The following is a 22,109-nucleotide window of genomic DNA, read 5'->3' on the forward strand; positions in this document are numbered from 1 at the left end:
TTGTTCTGTCTTTCTCTCTAACACACACACACACACACACACACACACACACACACACACACCATTTTCTCTGCAGTCTGGTCAACAGTTAATCTAAAGCTCAGACTAGAAAGCAATTTGGTCAACATCAAGGTCGATAACAGTAATTCTGAGGCAAAACTCAGATTTCTGAAGATAGTCCCATATCCTTTTCATCATCTGATTCCTTTTGGATGACAATTTTACATCATTTCTATTCTTGCTGAATCATCTACCTGTTGGTAGCTCATGAAAAACACACAGGGAAGAGTCTGTCTCATTCTGTGACCTTAGGAGTCAGTCTATCAGATGAAAGAGTCCCCATTTAGGTTAAGGAATTGGCTCTCAATCGGGTAAGAGAGCCTTGTGGATATTACATAAACTAATAGAAGAAGGTGCACAAACACAAGTTGCCCGAGTCCAGCAATGGCAGGCACACAGCAAAGTCTTTCTCTGGATGTGAGCAGTTACACGGAAAGGCCGTGAAAAGGGAAGGCAGAAACTGCACCAGCCAGCAAGTACCGCCACGCTGTCTCTCACCTTCTGGTTCAGGAACAAGTTGTGAATGACAGGGAGGTGGTGTGAAAAGTCTGCCAAGGAACCAGTGAGCCTTACTAAATAGATGGCTCTTACCCAGAAACTTTTTCACTAGTGGTGACCTCAATTTGAAGAGGAAGTGAGCGGATGGATCACTAGTTGTGGATGCGGTTAGTGCCACCTGGCGGGCTGACAGGAGAAAGACTCTTCAGTGTAGCACCATCTCTCTTGGACATTTTAGAAAAAGCTTGTTCATTCTTGGTACTAACAAGTCACTAAAGGACATTTTCAGAGGAGAGTTGAGTGCCCCGGGGCCATGCGTTACCGCTGCCCCCTGTGAAACTATTCAGAGTGGATGGCGGCAGTATTTTCCGGGGTGAATCTGTTTATGGAGCTCCCAATGCAGCAGACATGTATGCAGAGCCTACAATGCACTCAATATACAGGATAATAAGTGCTCATCGATGGGAGCACCAACAGAGAGCGAAGTTTGCTTAGTCCTTTCCCATGTCGGGCTCTGGGCTGAGTGCTTTACCCACTGTCTCACTGCACCCTAACAACTCGCCTATGTGAGAAATACCATTATCAGGTTGACTTTTGTGTGCAGAACTTAAAAATAGTTGTGCTAAAAGACAATGCAATGCTAAACAATCAAATCTACCTTAGGGCTGGCATTTCTGTAGCAGTTTAATTTTAAAACTAAGAGTCTATTTATTCCTGTATTACACTGTCCACTACAGTCACTAAAATTAAGGGTAACCACTACATTAGGCTAGCTACTCTTACAATCTGGTAGCAGACACTAGGGGATTATAGATGTTAAGGGTTATTCAACCCAGTAATTTTCTTTGTTTTCGGTGGTGGGACTGGGGATTGAACCCAGACATTAGCACTTACATCCCCAGCCTGTTTTTAATCTTTTACTTTAAGGCAGCATCCGGCTAAGTTACCCAGGCAGGACTAACATGCCATCTTCCTGCATCAGCTCCCAGAATGCTGAGATTACAGGTGTGCGTCACCGCACTTGGCTCTGGTATTTTGCTAAGGATTCAATTTTAGTCAGCTTTTCAAATTGACAGGATAATATCTAGCAGGAAACAAAACCTTCTGAGGGTTTTGTAAATGGTTCAGGTGTAAGTGTATGGCCCCTGGAAAGGGAAATGGGGTCTACAAACTGGGTGCTGTGTGGTTTAGGACACAGCTGACCCAGACATTATCAATCAGGCAGTGCACAGATGAGGCCAGACGCCTACTGAGGCTTTGGCTGGGGAGCAGAGAAGGCATCGCAGGTGAGAACTGCAGCTGGCCCATTAACAACGAAGGCAGGGGCAGGCAGACTAGAGGACTCCCCAGGCCAGCGGGATGCAGACTGCTTCCCTGACAAACAGTCTTCAGGCACGAAGTGAGGCTTCAGGGGACAGGTCTGGCAGGTATGAAAGGAAGGAGATGGGCAGATGCTACTGAGCCGGCAGCCCTTCTGCTGGAGGACTCCTCCAGCATTGGGGCAGGAAGAGGATGAGAAGGGAGGTATCTGTCCCCTGGCTCACGAGGAACTGTGCCTCTCTACATGGACATTCCCACACTATGCATGAGCCGCACAAGCACAAGAGGCAAAGGTAAAGTGTGAGCCACAATTCCTAATCAAGTACAATTAAGAGCCAGAAACATGACCCAGAAAGCCAGTAACACTGGTGAAATGCTATAAAATGTCACAGCAGAGTAAATACTATTTTGTTTGGTATAATACAGTTAATCTTCCATGATCTTCGACTTTTATGTACTAAAAATAATTTGACAAGATAACACTCATTTTTTGTGATCAAAGAATCACTCAATACTGAAAATTAGCCTCTTACTTCCCTAACACCAGTGATCACAAAGTCTTGGAGTAGGTGCTCAAACACTGGGAGGATGGATGGAAAGATGAACGGTGAGGCCAAAATATTCCCTATCTAGCATGATTAGAAGGTGCAGAATTTCCCCCAGCCCCCCATCACTCCTGCCAAGTCTGTGCTTCAAAATAGCTTTTTTAGTCACATCTAAAGTTAATTCTAGGGGCTGGGGATTTAGCTCAGCAGCATAAGCACCTGCCTTGCAAGCAGGCGGTCGTGAGTTTGAACCCTGGTACGGATCAAAAATAAATAAATAAATAAATTCTAAAAGAATTTCTAATTCTAGAAGACTGTCTTTTGGTCTTCAAATTCTATCCATGATTTCAGAGTCTGCGTGCGCATATCCAAAAGGCTTACCTGTTACCTATTATTGTTGAGCTAAATCTGTTTACACTTCAATTTCAGTCAACAAACACATTTAGTGATGAATGAGTCTGCTGTGTTATAAAACCATGCTTTCTTAACCAGAAATCTGGATGATGTTCAGGTAGTCAACTGTCTTTCTAACCCTTGATTTTGTACATTCTGGGGAGAAGGTGGGGAAATGATATGAAAATAAACATTTCAAATGTGGTTGTGCCTAAAAGCAGAATATCTGGATTATTGTTGGCATCTCTGTGTTGAAATGTTCTTAAAAACTGAGTATTTTAGTAATGATTTGGTCATAATCTGGCCAAGATCAAGCTAATATGTTGTTATGGATTAAAAACTGGTGGTCAACTTAATGCCAGCTGGATTACATCAGCATGGTGCTGTGCGTAGATGTCCCACCTGAGGAAAGTTTCCAGCATAAACAGAGAAGTGGAAAAGAAGAAGCTATTGCGTTGAGGCGTTGAGGCATTGTGGTTCTCCTATGAGTTGCTGTTTGAGCCGTTGGTTCTCCTGGAGAAGCTCTGGTCCTCACTTGGAGCTTTGCTTCCTGGCTTCGGAGGGGAAGACGTGTGCCACTTGGTCTCCAGAATGAACTCGTCACGCTGGCTTCCTGGCATGTACTCAACTGTGCTTGTCGTTGGACGACCTTGGGGCCTCCATGTCACTGAGGATGGGTGTGGTGCTTTTCAGGACAGCCCTGGTCTTTGTTTTGAGGGTGACTTCTCAGCTCCTGCGTAGAACCCTCAACCTCCCAGCACAGCTCCTTCACCCTGCTGGCATAGACTTCCTAGCTTCCATCAGTGACCTTTGGGTCTTCCTGGCATGGATCCGTAAAAGACTGGACTGAGTCCTTCATGTGGGCTTTGAACCTCCAGTTGGACTTGTGGGAGGCACTGTCATGGGCTCTGGGTTTTCATCTGGATTCACGCAGGACATTGCTGTGGGATTCAGGCCCTTAGCTGAATATTCTATGTCTTTGGTGTCGTGGACAGATTTCCTCCACTTTCTTGTGTTAACTCTGGGTGACCATCATAAATAATATTATAAACTCCATGTCCTGATTCTAATTGTTCTCTGCATTACCCCTGACTACAACATACAGCATACTACCACTACCTATGCATTAACTCAATCATTTATTTTTAAAGGCAGGATCTCACTCTGCAGTTTAGGCTGCCCTTAGAGTTGTGGTGAGTGAGTCTCCTGTGTCAGCCTCCTGAGGCCTGGAATTCCAGGTGTGCACCATCGGTGAACCTGGCCTCATTATCTCCTAGAAAAATGTTAGTAACAATTAAACAGTTCATAAATTATAGGCAACATCAACTGACTTCCAACTATGAAATGAAAATTTATGTAACTTGTACTACCCTTTATATTCTCTTTCCTCACAATTTTTACAGTAAATTTTTTTCTTTCATTAGACACTGTTTATGTATGTTAAGTTCCATTTGTTTTTCCATTAATTTTTCTTATTGGTGAGACTTTCATTCATTTTATTGATACACATAATGATCAAACTCTTCATAGGGAATTTGTAGCCACCCGTACTACATCTTAATGCTTTTTTCTCACATTTCTCCATCAGTTTGTAAGTCCTCAGAGCGCAGAACTGAGTCTTCCCTTCCACTAATTCTCCAATACCTTCTCTATCCGGACTCCTGATAGCTTTCTGTTTCTTTTTATTATAAACTAATCTTTCTTTGGTTTATTTCTTTTTTTCTCTTTTTTCTTTTTATCGGTACCAGGGATCGAACTCACGACCATCTGCTTGCAAGGCAGGTACTTATGCTGCTGAGCTAAATCCCCAGCCCCTCTTTGGTTTGTTTCTAAAAATTACTGGCAAATATTCGGTTTAACATGTTGTTAATATTACCCATTTGCAATAATACTAATTACTATGCTAGAATTATATGTCTAGAGGTTTGTTTTCCTGGTCACAGGGACTGAAACCAAGACCTTGTACATGTGCTAGAAAGCATTCTAGCACTGAGCTACATCTCTAGCCCTGGAATTTCATTTTTAAGATCTTGCAATCATCTGAAAGAGTAAAGTGGATTTTATCTCTTTATTTCTATGCTTGCTAAAACTCATGACCCATTTTTGTGGCATGATGGACCACGGAATGTATGTTTAGCTTTTTACTTTATCTGGAGTTTCTAATTGTATTTACTTTATATTAGTTATCAAATTTTCAAAGTTTTACATTATTATTAAGTAAGCAAAACTCAGGGTTTGCTGTAGTAGAATCACAATTAAAAAACAAACTGCGATTCCATTTTGTTTTTAAATGCTTAGAGACAGTTATGTTCTTGTGTCTTGTTAGCATAGAGACAGTCTGTATACATGTATTAACAAATTTCATTTACTTGGTACTTTTAGTTTATAAACAATATTCACATATATTATTTTCTGAATCCATAAAAGCAGGCAATGCTTTCCTCCATTTCACAGGCAAAACACCTGGAGGAGAAAGACTAAGATTTACCCATGATAACACAGAAAGCAAATTGCAAGTTTAAGACTTGAAATCATACTTTTCTTTTTCAAAGATCAGTGCCCTTTGCTTCTCCACAGCTGGCTGGCACATGAACTCTTTCCACTGTTTTGTGGAAACATCATGATTTTTTGTTATAAGCTTTGTTATCAATTACAGCACTCCTATGGAAAGAATACTGTATTCTTTACTTATTACTAGATGTTATGGGGTAGCATTTTTGTAAATAAACAATTAGAAAGTTGGCAGAAGTAGGAGAAAAGCACAAATAAACAAAAAAGCCATTACACCAAGAAATGTTAGAATAACAAATTGATAGTCCAGAGAGGCCAAGGATTTCTCATCCTTCCTTCAGTAATGCATACCTCTGTACAGCCCTGGGGCTCCTGCGAGTAACCTCACTAATGTTACTGTCCACATAAAAGAGAAAGCGATCCCAGTTATCCTCTGCCCATCACATCCATCACACACAATGCTGAGTACGGGATTCTGAAAGCTCAAGGCTACCAAAGGCCTTTCAGGAGGAAACCAGGGTGTACTGAAGATTAACATGAAAAGGGTCATGAAAGTTAAACCCAGAGAAAACACCATCTGGGGAGCTTCGTCTAACTCAGTAATATAATCTATCCCAATGTTAACTATGGGCCCAGAGATTTATAGCGGTCAGTTAATGTGCTGAAACCTCAAAGTTCAGTGTGAACTCATGTCGTTTCTGATACATCCGGCACACTACCACTCTGTAACACCCAATGAGGAAAACAAAGACAAGAAATTCTTACCACGACATAAGTTCATTACCCTATTTTTGTCCTTAATTTTAATCTTTTTTGTATTTTTTAAATTAAAAATAGGCAAGGAATGTTGAGTTATAAGAAACAGCAAAACTGATTTGAGTTCATCTGATGATGTTTCCTGTTCTGTTGCTGGAGAAGCCAACAGTGAATAGGCAAAACCTGGTGCCTTAAGGTTCCAGTACAAGTAAGTATTGTACGTCAATACATAGAGGACAGTTACACACTGGGGGAGCCACCTCAAAGTTTAAATGTTGGTTAGAAAACGTATGTAATTTATCCTATTATAAGCACATTACAGAGATTCTTACAGATGCTCTTTAGCAATAGGAAGACTTCTTACAGTCAGTTTAGGCAGACTTTTCCTACTGTGCCTCATTCGATATCAATGGTGGTATTGGGCACATTAAAGAAGCAAGAGAACAGTATGCTTATGGCTTATTAATCAAGTCTCTAAAAAGCACTTTGACAGCATCCGTTGAAGGTTGTTTCCTCTTATTACTAAACTAAAAATCTTTTATCAGTTAATATTTATGAAGCACCTACTAAGTAGAAATCTCTTGCTCAATAAACTTTTTTCCATTATACCCTAAGCACAGGAGGGCTTTTGTTTTTATGGTTAACATTTATTAAAGACTCAGATGCTCAACCTTGTTTTTTCACATGGAAGAAATTTATCCTGAAGTTTGGGTTAGAGGTATAAATTCTTGCCAAACTACAAAAGGAAAAGTGGTAGTTGTTTCTCATTTTACTTTATTTATTGACTTTGGGACCTGAATGATGTTCAGTGAGTAGAAACATACGTTTCAAGAATGTACTCTTTCGTGATTAGCATTAGGCTGTATTCACAAACTCAAGTCTTGGTTCCAGGTTGCACAACTATCTGCAACTTGGGGCAACTCAATTTGGACTCTGAGCCTCAGTTTCCTCAGTTAAAACAAGGAGCTGGTGTTAGAGAATTTCTCGAGCGCCTTTGGGCCAGGAATCCCAAGTTTTCCTGTGCTGGTCTTTGTAACTATGTAGGAAGTCCATGCAAACGTACTGCACAGAATCCCCACCTCCGAAAGCCTGTCACACACCTCTGGCACCATCTTGGATTGCTGAAATCTAGCAGACCTGTCACTCGTCCCTCAGGGGAATGACTCGTTCAAGCCATTTTACACACCGCATGATTCTAGCAGTTCAGTTGTCAGGAATCCAGAGACCACTGCATTCTTGGCAGCTTTGAAGGTCTAAAGCCTTTCCTGCTTGATTTTACTCAAGACCCAATACAGCAGAGTTGTTAGAAAAGTAGAGTTCTTTTTATATTTTGCATTTACTATCAGCACTGCCCATTTTTATTCCTCTTGTCAATTCTGTAAAAGACTAATTAATGTGATGTGTGTGTTTGTGTGTGTATGTGTGTGTTCTTTTCTCTAGATACCAACACCATGGACTCCTCTAAGCTATCTACTCTCCTCCGTACCTCTTATCCCCCATCAGGTAACTGCTCACATCTGCCTTCTATTTCCAGGTCTGTTAAAAAAATAATTTCTCTCCTTTCAAGCAAGAGACATCAGAAATTAATTCTTTTCAGCATGTTACAATAATCTCACTTTCCAAGGAAAAAGAATTTCCTATCATAATAAAAGAGCCTGGGGATACAGCTCAGTGGCACAGCATCTGCCTGGGTTCAATTCCTGAGTTCAATTCTTAATACAAAACAAGAAAGAAAAAGGCAGATAAAAAATACTGCTTGGGTTCAGGAAATACTGACATTCCTCTGCTGAAAAATGTATCACTAGAGAGGGCCTTTTAATTTGGGGGGCTTGATGTTTTTCAATTCTTTATATGTTCTGCATATAAGTCCTTTGTCTGAGGGACTTCTGGCTAAAATTCTTTCCCATTCTGTGGGTTTTCTTTTCACGCTGTTGGTGATTTCTTTTGAAGTACAAAAACTTTTTAGTAATGAGATCCCAGTTGTTGATTCTTTAAAGCATTTCCCATGTGCCTTCCATTTTGTTCATGAATTCTCTGTCTACCTCTGTGTCTCCAAGATTTCTATCTACCTTTTTCCAGTAGATTTAGAGTTTCTGTCTTAATATTTAGATCCTTGATCCACTTTGACTTTAGTTTAGTGCATGGTGATACATATGGGTCTAGTTTTAGTCTTTGGCATGTGGAAAGCAATTTTTCCATTACCATGTATTAAAAGGATACCATGTATCCTTCTTCCAGTGAACATGTTTAGCCCTTTTGTCAAATATCAGGTGGCTGAGTGTCTTTGTAGTTGTATCTTCTAATCTGTTCCATTGATCCTCAAATCTATTTCTTTGTCAGTACTATGCTGATTTTATCATTGTGGTTTCGTAGTATAGTTTCAAGTCAGGAATTGAGATGCCTCTTGCCTTGCCTTTGTTGCCCAGAACTGCCCGTGCTATTCTAGGTTTCTTCTATTTCCAAATGAATTTAGGAATGTTTTCTCTAGATCTGAAGGTATGTTAACGGTATTTTAATTGGGATTGCATTAAGTCTGTATATGAGTTTTGGAGTATGGCCATTATCACAATGTTAATTCTTCCCAGCCAAGAGCAAAGAATATCCTTCCATTTTATAATATCCTCTTCAATCTCATTTTTTAGAGTAGTATAATTTTCAGCATATAGATCTTTTACATTCTCCGTTAGGTTGATTCCTAAGTATTTCATCTTTTTAGATGCTATTGTGAAAGGTGATATTTTCATAATTTCTCTCTCAGTGAGTTTTTTGTCTGTGTACAGGAATGCTATTGATTTCTGAGTACTGACTTTGTATCCAGCTACGGTGCTGAATTTGTTTATTACCTTTAGTAGTCTTTTAATGGAGTTTTTCAGGTCTTCTATGTAGAGTATCATGTCAGTTGAAAATGGTGATAATTTAACTTCTTCTTTTCCTTTTATTTCTTTCTCTTGTCTAATTGCTCTGGCTCATATTTCCAGAACAATACTGAATAGGAGTGGTGATAGTAGACATCTTTGTCTTGTTCCTGATTTTAGAGTAAAAGCTTTCATATGAACACACGGTTCTCAGATGAAGATATACAAATGGCAAATAAATACATGAAGAAATGTTCACCATCACTGGTCATTTGAGAAATGCAAATTACAACAACACTGAGATTTCATCTTACTCCGGAAAGAATGGCTGCCATCAAGGAATCAAATGTTAACAAATGTTGTGAGGCTGCCAGGAAAAAGGAACACTGCTCCACTGATGGTGGGAGGAATGCAGACTGGTGCAACCACTGTGGAAATAAGTGAGGAGATTCCTCAACACATGGAAGTTCCATTCAATCCAGCTATTCCCCTCCTGGGTATTTTCCCAGAAAAACTGAAAAGGTCATGTCACAGGGATATATGTGCACCCTCATAGCAGCACAATTTGTAATAGCTAAATCTTGGAAACAACCAAAATGACCATCAACCGCAGAGTGGATGAAAAAGATGGAATATTACTCAGCTATAAAAATGATGATCTTGAGGCATTTATAAGTACATGGAGGCAACTTGAGACTGTCCTCATAAGTGAAATAAATGATCATATTTGTAAATATCACATTGTCTCTCTAGTGTAAAACATGATAAAAAAATGAAGGTGTAATAAGATCCAAAATGTATAATAGATTTTGTAAAAATGAAAGGGAAGGAAAGTGCTCTAAAGAATATAACTGTATGTCTAAGTGTGTAAGGCAGATGATCATATGACTAAATTTTTGTTGAATCATTGAACCGAATGGTTTACACTACCCGTGTTTGTGTGTCTGTCCACTTTTTATGCTTTGATTTTGCAACTCGAACAACCGTTTCTAAGATGACAATATATAACATATCAACTAGTGATTTCTTAGTGTTCATTTTTTTGAATTCTGTATTACCCTACCTTTTTTTCTATTTTGTTTTTTCTTTCTTTGTTTAAATAAATAAAAATAAAAAATAAAAAATTGGCATCAGAAAGAGAAGAAAATGAACATATACTGATTACCTACTGTGTGCCAGGATCTTTATGTATCACATATCATTTAATACCTACTACCCCTCTGGGACACACTGCTACAGCAACGTTACAGAGGCAAAGAACCCTGAGGTTGAGTCAGAAGAAAAAAATAATTTCTCTATATTTAAGCCACGCCCAGGCACTCTCCATTACATAATTATTCTGCCACGACCTGAAAATTATTAAACAACATAAAATTCTACTGCTCATGGAAGTCAGTTTAACAATATTAAATAGTAAAAACATAGCTACTGCATTAGTTTTCAATACAGTAAAAGAATTATGTACTTCTGTTGGAGAGATGATGATGGTAAGTATTCTGCACTTAACTACTGTTTACCACTACTTCATTTTTCCTACCTTCTGTGTATGAATGGGTTTTTGTATCTTTTTCCTATTAAAGATGCAGGTCTATTAAAATCATTTTCTTCATCCTGAAAACATTTTACTATAGCCAACTACAAATATTTACCCTCACTTGACAAGCAAGAGACTTTTTAAAAGGGAGAAAACAGTCTACATAAATGGTTTAAACTTTTGAACTGTATTTTGTCCTCAACCACAGAGAAGCAAGTTTCACTAGCACAGTTTGGAGTCACTCAACAGCCATTTGCTCGTACGTCCACTCGGTACGCCTCTTCAGTGCAAAAAGGAACTCAAATACTTGCACAAATACTTAGAAACAAGACATGGCAACCACAGAAGATCAGAATGAAATGTCAAGATTAGAAACCAAAAATAAAAAGCAAACATACAGCAATACTGGGACTGAACCTTAAGTCACAAACTGGACTCCGAGTTTAGTTGCACTCAAAATGAGAAGAAATTTCTCAAGAATGGTATGCTAAAACAAACAAACAAAAAAAGCAACCCTGAAAATACAACGATAATGTTTAATACAATCATAAACTAGTTAGTGTTAAAAATGTTACCATGTCCGCTAAATGGTTTATTTTACCACTGGCTTCTCAAGATACAATAGGACTTGGACTTAGCTGATATGTTATTTAAGTTTTCCTTAAAGTTTCTCTTAATGCTTTTTTCATGTCATTTATTCACTGATTAAATCATTCTCTCATTCTGGATTCCGTTTATTGAAATTTTACAGTGAAGTTTATTGAAATTTTACAGTGCCAAACGACTGGGTACTCTAGTTCTTAGATTTGCTATTAACTAGAGAGGTTTGCTCTGGTCTGCGTGTGACATTTTGGAAGAAGTCTGCACAGATGATGTTTTTCCGATTGCAACAAATTGTGAGGCGCAGAAGGCTTCCTTGTTTCTTTTTTGTGGAAAGCCTTATCAGCAGATCCAGATGTGATCAGCCTTCACCACTGAGTAAGATCTTAGTAAGTTCTGTATCAATCTTGCATGGTCCTTTTAACAGCCACTGGTAATCACTGGCGACGTCCACTGTTTAGTGGGGGTTATAAACTGTGATGTGTTAGGCCATCACTCCATTTTCACTTTTTTTAAAAGCTGGAATTTTCCTATCAAGAGAAACATTTCCTGCATCAAATGTCTACTCTGACTTTTTTAAAACAGTCAACTTTGATTCTTAGATAAGTGAGCTGATTGCTTCCATTCTTTTACTATGTTCAGAGTTAGACTACATGTATAATGCAAAGGTGATCAATAAGATATTCACTGCTTTAAAAGAATGTAGTAAAATACATCCTTACTGACACAGTATCTTTATAATTAAAATAATATATGCCCTAAAATCTTAAAAAGAATGCTTATCCTTTGGAGTAAATATTTCTCAGGTTACTAAACATTCAATACTGTTCTATAAAAATCACAATACTTTGCAATTAAAAATTATTTTATTGTGACAATGTACTTCTTGCACTACCGCTGGAAATATCTACAATATTCTAACAAAAGGAAACTTAGTTCATTTGTTAGAAGGCTAACAAGTGCTCCAGGATAAGAGTGATTTCCTTATCCTCTCAAGGGTCTTGCTAAGGTTTGTGTATATACCCATGCATTTCCAAAAGAGAACAAAAGGTCACCTTAAATAGTTGGAGTAGGAGTAAAAGAATCTTCAAAGGTAAGTGCATCTAACCCAGAATCAACAGAGTTCAGCGCAGAGGATGACTTAAGGTTCTTTTCATCACATCATTAAATGCTTATTCAAAACCTGTAATTCTCCTGGATAACTTAACAGTGACTTAAACAATTTAACGTCAATTTTTAAAAAGGTTTTTGAAAACGTTAATATTTAAGGAGACAGTGAATGATGAAACCAAAGTGAGCTAAATAAGAATAAGAATATAAATCTTCCAGCTGTGATAACTTTTAGAATTCTTCATTTTGATGTAATACTAATCATATGAAGTTTATACTGGCATTAACAGTGAATAAAACACTGGGAAAAGACCTGTTATATATTATTCTGAAATAAATTTGTATCCCTGTCCTTATAATAATACTGTCTCAAGGTAAGTATCTCCCTTATGCTAAAAAAACAAAACAAAACAAAACAAAAAAACCAAAAAAACCAAAAAACCAGAATTAACGTATCTAATTTAGTCATTTTTTAATTTTCGTAATATTTTGGGCCACGAAATAATAACACTGTGGGCTGTAAAATCCTGTTCTTCTCATTATTCACTGACTTTGTACTCCAGGACCATAAAGAACAATGAAGAGTTGGAACCACATATCAATTCAATCAAGTGTTGCTTCAAGCGAGATGATTTATGGGCACACAAGCAGCAATGTGCCAGGAGGGAGCTTTTCCTAAGGCAAGGAATCCAAGTTTTGTGGTCACCCCCCCCCCCATTTTGAGATACTCATTCTTTTTCAGAGATCAACAAAGGTGTTCCATGACTAGGTGGGAAGGACTCCACTTTTTCAGAAAAAGGCTAAAATTTTAGGTTGTTCAGGAAAACTGCTTTTGCCAGCACCATGGTGCTGTGTATTTGAAAAATCCATTTTGAGAAGAAAAGCTGGAAGCACTTGGTAGTTTGGTTTTCACAAACCAGCTCTCACTAATTCTGCCTGTTGTATGATGAACAACTGGGCTGAAGTAATCACTTTTCATGACTGGCCCAAGGTTTGCCCATCCAGTATCAAGACTCCCATATTTGGACAGAGGACAACAGATTAATTCCATCCTCTCCAGCCACCAAGAAAGGCTGGACTCAAGAAAGACGCCAGGGAAGATGTCCTGGATCTATGGTTCCCAGCTGATTATAAAGTGAGAAGTTGCAAGCAAATTAACTTTCACCTAAGTTGTAAGTTAAGACCCAGTCCCATTCCTCCTCCTCTCTGTCCTTCCTCTTTCAGCAGTTATGAAATGATTGATGAAAAGAAGAGAAAACCAGATATATATGATAAAAAAGTTTCATTAAGTAAACTAGTATTTTTGTTAAGGGTGGTAATGTTTTCATAGTTATTATAAAAACCTCTAGGAGCTAAGTTCATCCTAGCAAAAGGACAAGAAAAGTCTACCTCTTTCCCCACGTCCCTGCTTTTCCAGTAGAGCTGCCAGAGATGTCACCTACAGCCTATCAGTGAAAACCATGCACCCGGAACGCTCTCCTGCTCCTTCACAGGCCTCTGATTTGAATGTCAGAAAATATTTTAGAACATTATTACTTAATCCCTTAGACTGTTTACTGACAATATTTTTAAAAAGCTGACTGTATTTTAAATACTACTACAGCTTTTATTTTTATAAATTTTTGAATTAATTACTTTAATTAAAGTTTAAAGGCATTGAAAAGCACCTGTCTCAAATGCAACTTACCATCCTTTAAAAAGTAGGCGAAACTGTCTATACAATGAAGATCTCAGATCTTGAGCTTACACTTAGGTTCTATGTGAAAGATACATCTGGATAGGGTGCTGTGAGAAGTACCATGGTAGCATATTTAAGACAAACAGACAGACAGATAGACAGAGGCGTGCGTGCTTCATTCTTAAAAGTCTATCTAGAAAAATAGCCAGGATTCTTCACAATAATTTAAAGATGCCACAGAAACAGATGAAGAGACTCATCATTAACTTTACAACTATTTTATCATCTATGGTATTGGCCTGTACAATATTTTAAATTTAGCAACATAGTCCATTCACATTTAAGAAGAAAATTTATAACATTAAAAAATGCATGAATATATTTTGAACCTACTGTACAATGAAACATGTGGAAGTCATTTATAATATTTAGAGCAGTGAGTTTTAATCATAGGAATAATAAAGTCTAAATCTTTCAGTGGCGCCTGTCTGGATATATTCTACCCAGGTTTTTCCTTAAAGTTCACAATACCCATGAATGCAAACACTGTTAATTGAAAAGTATGTTATGAATGTTATAAATAGTCAAGAAAATCAGAAAAGAAACAATCTGTGAGATTAAATTTAATTATTTGTATTGAAAGTTTGTTGAAAATAAAAAGCTCATATAACAACGGACTTAATCTTCATAGTTTCACGCACGAACTCAACTCTATGAGATATCACCGAACATTTATATTGAAAATAGTTCACATATTATATAAACAGGGATTTCAAATACCAGTTATGGTTTTCTGGACAGTTTCTAAATATTTGTGTCCCCGTATTCAATAGCAAAATAAAGTAACTGTACTAGGTTTAACTTTTTAAAAGTTTTCTAAAATTATATGGGAGAAAAAAAAGGTGTTTTAAAAGGAGTATGAAAAATATAGAACAAAAACAAAAATAGATTATGCTAAGGTCAGCACATTACCTCACTGTCTTAGGCAAATGATCTTCCCTAGTACTTCCCTCTATAATGTAAATTTTTGTTTATTAAACTTTAAAAAATATTATTAATATTTTGAAACAGCTGAAAACAAAAAACTGGTTAAAGTTTTGCAATAAACTACAAGTATAAATTGAAACAAATCTGTATATTATACAAAAAGTTCTCGCCATCTTGATTGGTTTTGTTGTTATTATCACATAAGGTAAGAAGTCCTAGAAAACATCAGAAATTTTACATAATTCAGGGATATTACTATTTATGAATTGACAGAGAACAAAAGGACAACAGGAACATGGAAGCAAACCAGCGAGGCTTCCAGGAAAGGCTGAGATTTCTTAATTTTCCCAAATAATGTGAATGGCACATGGGCTTCCACCCTTCCAGCAGTTGTGGTCCTTAGTAGGCTGAGATTAGCTACAGTTGGAAGGGGAGTGCATTAGTCAGTGGCATATGCCTTCCCTTAAATACTTGGGTCTATTTTCACACATTTTTAAACATGTATCATGTAATGTCTTTAAAAAATATATAACAACTACATGAATCACAAAGAGTTTACTAGTAAACATCATTTTCAAGAAACATTCTGGTGTTTCCATTCTGGGGAAAATGTGAAAGATTAAAATTTACAGAAAGCAAGGCAAAGGCAGGTAGGGAGGTCCCAGTTAAACAGAATGAATAAAATACATATACAGTAGGAGATGCGCATAGTTTCAAACAGTTCTTAACTAGTCCTTGTCAAAGGATAAAGAAGTAGCATTTCATATTCTAACTCCTGATCTTCCAATCTCTGAAAAAAAAAGTGCTCCATTTTACCAAAATCTAGATAGTTCTTTCCAGTGTACCCAGTTAGTCATACAATTTCTCCCTTTTCCCAAAAACCATGTGCATGGCTTTTCTTGAGCTGTCTGTTTAGTCACGCAGTCAGACGGCCATCAACACTGTCTTCCTTATATTTTAAGCTTCTGTGGTTTGAATGTCAGAACATTATCTTTTTGCATAACACCTGCGTATCTCATAAAGCACAGTGGTGATGATAAAAGCATTACACATTATTATTCCCAAAGATCATGTCAGAATTATGAGTGATAAAAATATCCAGATCCGTAGTGATCTCATTTTCATTCTCTATTTCAATTTCTTTAAATTTCATCCTTCTAAAACCTTACTATATATGAGAGCCATTGTATATTTGCTACCACATTTCCAATACTACCACCCCCAAGGCACACTCACTAAACAGATACAGGGCTCCCCAGTTCTAGCAGTGTTAGTCACAGTCTTAGTAAGAGTTTCAGTTAATATCTATGCACTGCACAATACATACCTGAAATATGAAGACATGTTCTCTGAGATAAATCTCCTTATTTTAAGTCAAAATAAACTCAAATGCGTGTCTTAACTTGGTAAAGTGAATTAAATCACAGGCATGCTTTCCTTGTTATACCAAATTCTTCTCCCAAAAGACACATCACTTTTCTATACCTATGATTACATATATATTTCTAAAAAATAAATCCTTAGAATAATTCCAACAGTTACTTTTTTTTTAAATTAAATGCTTGAAGAATTCATTAACATTCCAGGAAACCTGTTAGTAAAAGGTAAACTATCTTGTCATACTACACAATGCAAGAATGTTTCATTCACAGGTATTTAAAGCTGTACTACAATAATGTTTATGTGAAGCTTACAGGATTCTGATATATAATTTGTTATAAATAGTTCTTAAGAAAATACCCAAGGACAAACAAAAATAAAGTTCTATTAATCTCAAGCTTAAAAATAAAATGCCTATCAGAAATTAAAAGGGTCTACTTTGAAAAATACTTCCTATATATTATTTTAGTTCAAAAAGAAAATGTCAAAACAATATTTTTGCATGAGTAGAGTGTAATACATCATTTTCCCTATATATTTATAATTAGTAAAATACAGAGACGGCCACAATAGGGATGCTGCAAAAAATAACATGGGTGAAGCAGAATAAATTCTCGTCTTCATTAAGCCTACTGTGCTTATGTTGTGACACCTTTCCTCTCTCTCAAAACACTAGACATTCTACAAAGTTCATTCACTAGACAGCGATTACATCCTGGGGGTTCAGGAAGAAAACTAATTTTACATTGCACTATAAATTCTGAGGAGGTGTTCTCTAGAAATTCTCATAGTCTACTATGAGTTTCACTGATTAAGAGAAATTTCAGGCAGAACACGGAGTAGCTGGCAATCAACAGGCACGCTCTGCTTCTGCACTAGCTGAAGGAGGCTGTGGAAGACTTTAACTACTGACAAAAGTATTACACATGCCCAGACAAGCTGCAGAATATCTGGTACCACAAAGGAACATAAAAGAATCACACACGAAGAGGTCACTTTCACATGGTGGACCTCGCGCTGCACTGGAGTCTACCAGGCAAGGATAAGACACTAGAGGGACTTTGGAAGCATTTGCTCCTCTAGGACAGTGATGCCAATCTTTTATTAGGGAACGAGTGCCCGAACTGTAACCCAAGACTCACTTACTCATCATAGATTGCTGACGCTGCACGCTCTGCTGCTGGGGTGACCTGGCCTGTGTGCGGACAGAGGGCCCTGCGGCCTAATGAGGCACATGCCATATGCTCACAACCACTGATGTTCGTGGAGTAAGTCGTCCTGCCCACAGGCCTCAAGGAGGTGATCGTCACTTAGGGAGGGCTGAGGGCAGGAGATATTTGCAGGAAAAGGTGCTAAGTATCTCCAGCGTCTTCAGATTCTTCATGCTAAGTAAGTGGGGCTTAGGGAGCTGGAGAGGGTGTAGTAAGGGTACACAGGGCAGCTGAAAGAACCCAGTGCGGCTGGCTGAGGAATGTCCTGGGAGAAAGGAGCTGGGACCTCACGTCCTCTGTCAATGTTAAACAGAAAGCTTGGCTGCCAGAGGGCCAGGAAGTCGCTGCCCAATGTTGGCTGTGGTATGAGGCTCCCTTTGGCTGACACAGAGAAGGCGAGCAGGGACGCCGATTCCCTAAGACCCAGACGCACATGGCCTCCCTAAGACAGGCTAAGCTAGAACAACAGAAACACGCTCCGCCTTCACTCCTGAAAGAAGCCAGTGTGGAGAGCTGGCAGCACAGTCTTCAGTAGGACTGTAGTGCAGGGAGTGAGCCTCTTGGTAGCATAGAGGTGCGGGAACAGCTGAAAGCTGAGGGGGAGGAGTGATGTTTAGGAAACACCAGCACAGCAGCACTAAGCATCAGAAGTGTGCAATCCAGCACTACAGGGATCTGAAGAGCAGGGTACACACAGGCAGAGAAACCCAAGTCCACCTCAGCTCCTGACTAGACTGCTTCAACTCTGCCCACTAACAGCCCAATGTAAGAAGAGGCAAGCCCAATTTGAGGTATACTCTTTACCTCAGTGCACCTAATATGCACATTGTGTTTAGTATTTAATAAAAAATTATAAGGCTGATAAACAACACTCTACCCCAGCCGACTCACTTTCCAAGAAAGTAATTAACAGGAGTAGACTTACACATGATCCAGATATTGGAATTATGAGGCAGAAATTTACAAATGGCTAGCATTAAAGTGTTAAAGAATCTAGTGAAAAGAATGAAATGAATGAGTAGATGGGAAATTTTAGTAGAGAAATAGGAACTATGGAAATATTCAAAATTAAAAATAATATCAGAGATGAGGATTCTTTTGTGAGCACATGAGCACTTGATGTAACTAAGGACACATCAATGAGCTGGAAGAAGAGTTAACAGAATTTATTTAAGCTAAAACACCAAGAGAAGATACTATTGATCACAACGTCTAACATCTATAATTGAAAAGTCTAAGTTAAAAAGAGATGGCGAAAATGGGGCCAAAAATTTTTTGAAGAGACAATGACCAAGAGCTTCCCAAAATATAACAAAAGACATCAAACACAGATATAAGAGCAAGTGATTCTCCAACTCAGTATCCAGCACATCATAGTGAAGTGGTTAAAAACCAAATATATAGCAAAAGTCATAAAGGTACCTATAATTATGTGAGTGATGTAAAAGAGCTGCTTTTCAAAAGCTAATCTGCAGTGTCAGAAGAGTGGCAGCAATCAGATTTTTGTACCGGTGGAGGTGAGGAGGAGTGATGAGATATGCCCGACTACTAAATTTCCATGACGAATGTAATCACTACGCACTGCACTCACATAGTAACAAACACCAAAGCAACAGAGCAAAGCACAGAAAAAAGGGGAAACAGCACAAACCCTGTAAAGAAAACAGTCAATACTGTGTGGATCAGAAAATCACCATTAGCTTTACCAGTGATGTTACACTGCCCATCTGTATCCCAGATGAGACACACACAACTCCTCAGCTCTATAGACGTCCTCCCCAAACCCATAACCTCAGTGTGGTCAGAGGAAAATATCGGACAAACCCCAGCAGAGGCACACTGTACAGAACACTCGTCCTTACTCCAGCACTGTTTAAGGTCATGGGAAAAAGCAAATAAACAAACTGAGAAACTGTCACAGACCAGAAGAGACTGATAAGATCTGGTGACTAAATGTAATGTGGCTTTCTGGAACAGAAAAAAGGGCGTTAGTGGAAAAACTAGTGGCATCCAAGTGCAGTGTGGAGGTTAATAGGACTATTTTATGTTGGTTTCTTAGTTTTGACAAGGGTACCAAAGGATGTCAACATCAGAAGAAATGATGGGAAGGATAGGCAGGATCTCACTACATTATACCACTTAGCACTAATAACAAACTTAGTAATGGACAAATAAGCCAAGTATTTACAACATTAAAGCATGCAAAACCATAGCAATAGTGACAATTATATTAATAGGTCATTCATATTTACATGTATCAACTTACTGCTTGGATAAGAACTTATTATACGATGGATCAAGTACTGTTCTAAGGTTAAAGAAAAAGATGAATGTCCCCTACTTCTATACTCCGACCCAATAAAAGGAGACAGATGTAGTGTCTTTAGAAATAATGGCTCAGGAATTTCCATAAACTAACCAATGATGTTAACTGCACATTTGAGAACTCCCGCAAATTTCAAATATAGAAAAAAAAATCCATCAAAGTAAATGATAATACAAGGCTAAAAACTAAAGGCAAAATGCAATCAGCAGTCTGAGTAAAACAGATTATTCTTTAAAGAACAATTAGTCTGACAATGTCTTTTCAACATACCCAACAGAAACTAGAAGGCAAAAAGTAAATTTAACCTAGACTACTATCTCTAGAGAAAATATTATTTCAAGAAAAAAGTTAAAATAAAAACATTTTAATAAAACAAATACCAAACACAAATTAAAATTTTTAAAATATTTCATTTGAGCTAGATAAGCTTGTCCATCCTCAGACTTTGTGGGCTATTCAAAGTAATTATTCTCCAATGGCCACAAGCCTTACATTTCAGAGAACCCACTGTGATCCAAGCCACTAAAGACAAATATTGTTTATAAACAATTCACATGACTTAGAAACTGATGAGAAGTAGAAGCCCAAGAAAAGAAGGAAAGAAGAGCAATCAAGTTGTACAACATTTGAATTTCAACCGAAATCACAGAAGACAACTGCTATATATTCTCAATTATATGTGGAAGTCAGAAAGCTGATCTCACTAAACAGAAAAAACAGTAATTACCAGAGCCTGAGAAGGTTTGAGGGGCAATGGTTAATGTGTAAAGGGGTACAGTGCAGCTCTAATGTTCTATATCACAGTATGGGGACCATGTTTGCCAACAACTCACTAAGTATTTCCAAATAGTTAGTAGAAAGGGTTTTGAGTATGACCAACAGAAAGAAATGACAGACACCTGAGAAGACAGATAGGCTAGTCACTCTGGGCTGAGCATTAGCCGGGATGGATGTATGTGCATATTGTGATGCTGGGGACGAGCCAGAAGTTGCAGTGACAGACCTGGTAAACAGGTGGATGAGAACACACTAATGTGTGGATGGCACTGTATTGTTTTTTATCACACCTTGTAAAATACTCACAGGAGGAGACTTCTAGATCTGTTCAGAAAGTGGCAAGCATGATAAATGTGTCTGAAGCAATGCAGGGTATTTTGTGGAAGATTAAAGGCAATGTATCTTTTACTGTAATACATTTTCAAAATTTAAACATTAACTACATTTTGGTCTCACCTCACATATATATACTGAAATGACATAATAGGTCCCATGTATGAGTGTTAATTAAAAATAAAATTATAGGACGCATAGAGTGGTGCAGGCCTGTAATCCCAGTACCCTGGGAGGCTGGGGCAAGAACACCCCAAGTCTGAATCCAGCTAACTTAGTGAGAGACAGTCTCAAAATTAAAAAAAAAAAAAAAAAAAAAAAAAAAAAAGGGTGAGACAGTAAAATGTAAAAGCTTTAGATGCAACTGCCACTACTACAAAATACAAAGACACATGGAAGAGTTTTTAAGTTTACAATGCCTTACATTTTTCTACATGAATGAATTTTACAAATGCCTTTAAAGTACAAAGTATAACACTTTCATATCTAATGAACTTTGTTGCACATACATAAATCACTGTCAGTAATAAAGGTGACAAAAGATGATTCCAAGGCCACTGGTGTTCACAATAGAGTAGACTGAGTCCGATCTAATCTTCTTGAGGGGAATGACATTTCTCAACCATCTTTTAAGTCCCAAAGCATGACTAATATATAGCTTCTCACACAGTGGATTCCCAAAACCAAGTAACTTCATGATCAAAATCCAGATAGACCAGAAAGGCTAAACGCTCTTTCAGCTCAATTTAAAACTGGAAGTTTCTTTCAATGTTCAAATGAGGGCAGTTAAGACTTTAAGTAGAAACCACTGGAGTGAAATGGACCTCAGGGACTCATTTTTGTCTTTCACATAATTTCAGTTACTATTACATATAAAGGTAAAAGAAGCTCTTTTTGAAAACTAGAAATTTCTCAAGGATTTAGATTAAAACAACTCTCTAAATGAGCGTTTTCTATTTATTACAAAAACCTATAGAAAAGGACACAAGGGAGCATAATTTAACAAATGTAGGCTACCCTACAGCACACAGATTTGGTAAGTCAGTCAATAAGGACAGCTATAATGTCAAGAAAATTCAACAGACAATCACGATGGTGGAAAAAGTCACCAACAGGCAGGACACTCCGTAACGAGCGCTACATTTTTACTTGGGGACAATAAAGAACAAAGGAACTGACAAAAAAATGAATCATCATTTGTGTAAATTGTCAAATTATTAGGAAAAGCACATTTT

The 22,109-nt window shown here is 37.8% G+C and overlaps 1 protein-coding gene across 1 annotated transcript in view; it reads right to left on the reverse strand.

The window, feature by feature from the left end:
- The window catches only part of Nt5dc1 (5'-nucleotidase domain containing 1), a 112,686-nt gene that overhangs the window by 39,721 nt on the left and 50,856 nt on the right, over nt 1-22,109 (reverse strand). The gene's annotated exons all lie outside the window — the stretch shown is intronic.

Source organism: Cavia porcellus, unplaced genomic scaffold (assembly GCF_034190915.1).
Source record: "Cavia porcellus strain 051 isolate PalLab524CR breed Dunkin Hartley unplaced genomic scaffold, mCavPor4.1 scaffold_7, whole genome shotgun sequence".
Lineage (NCBI taxonomy): Eukaryota > Metazoa > Chordata > Mammalia > Rodentia > Caviidae > Cavia > Cavia porcellus.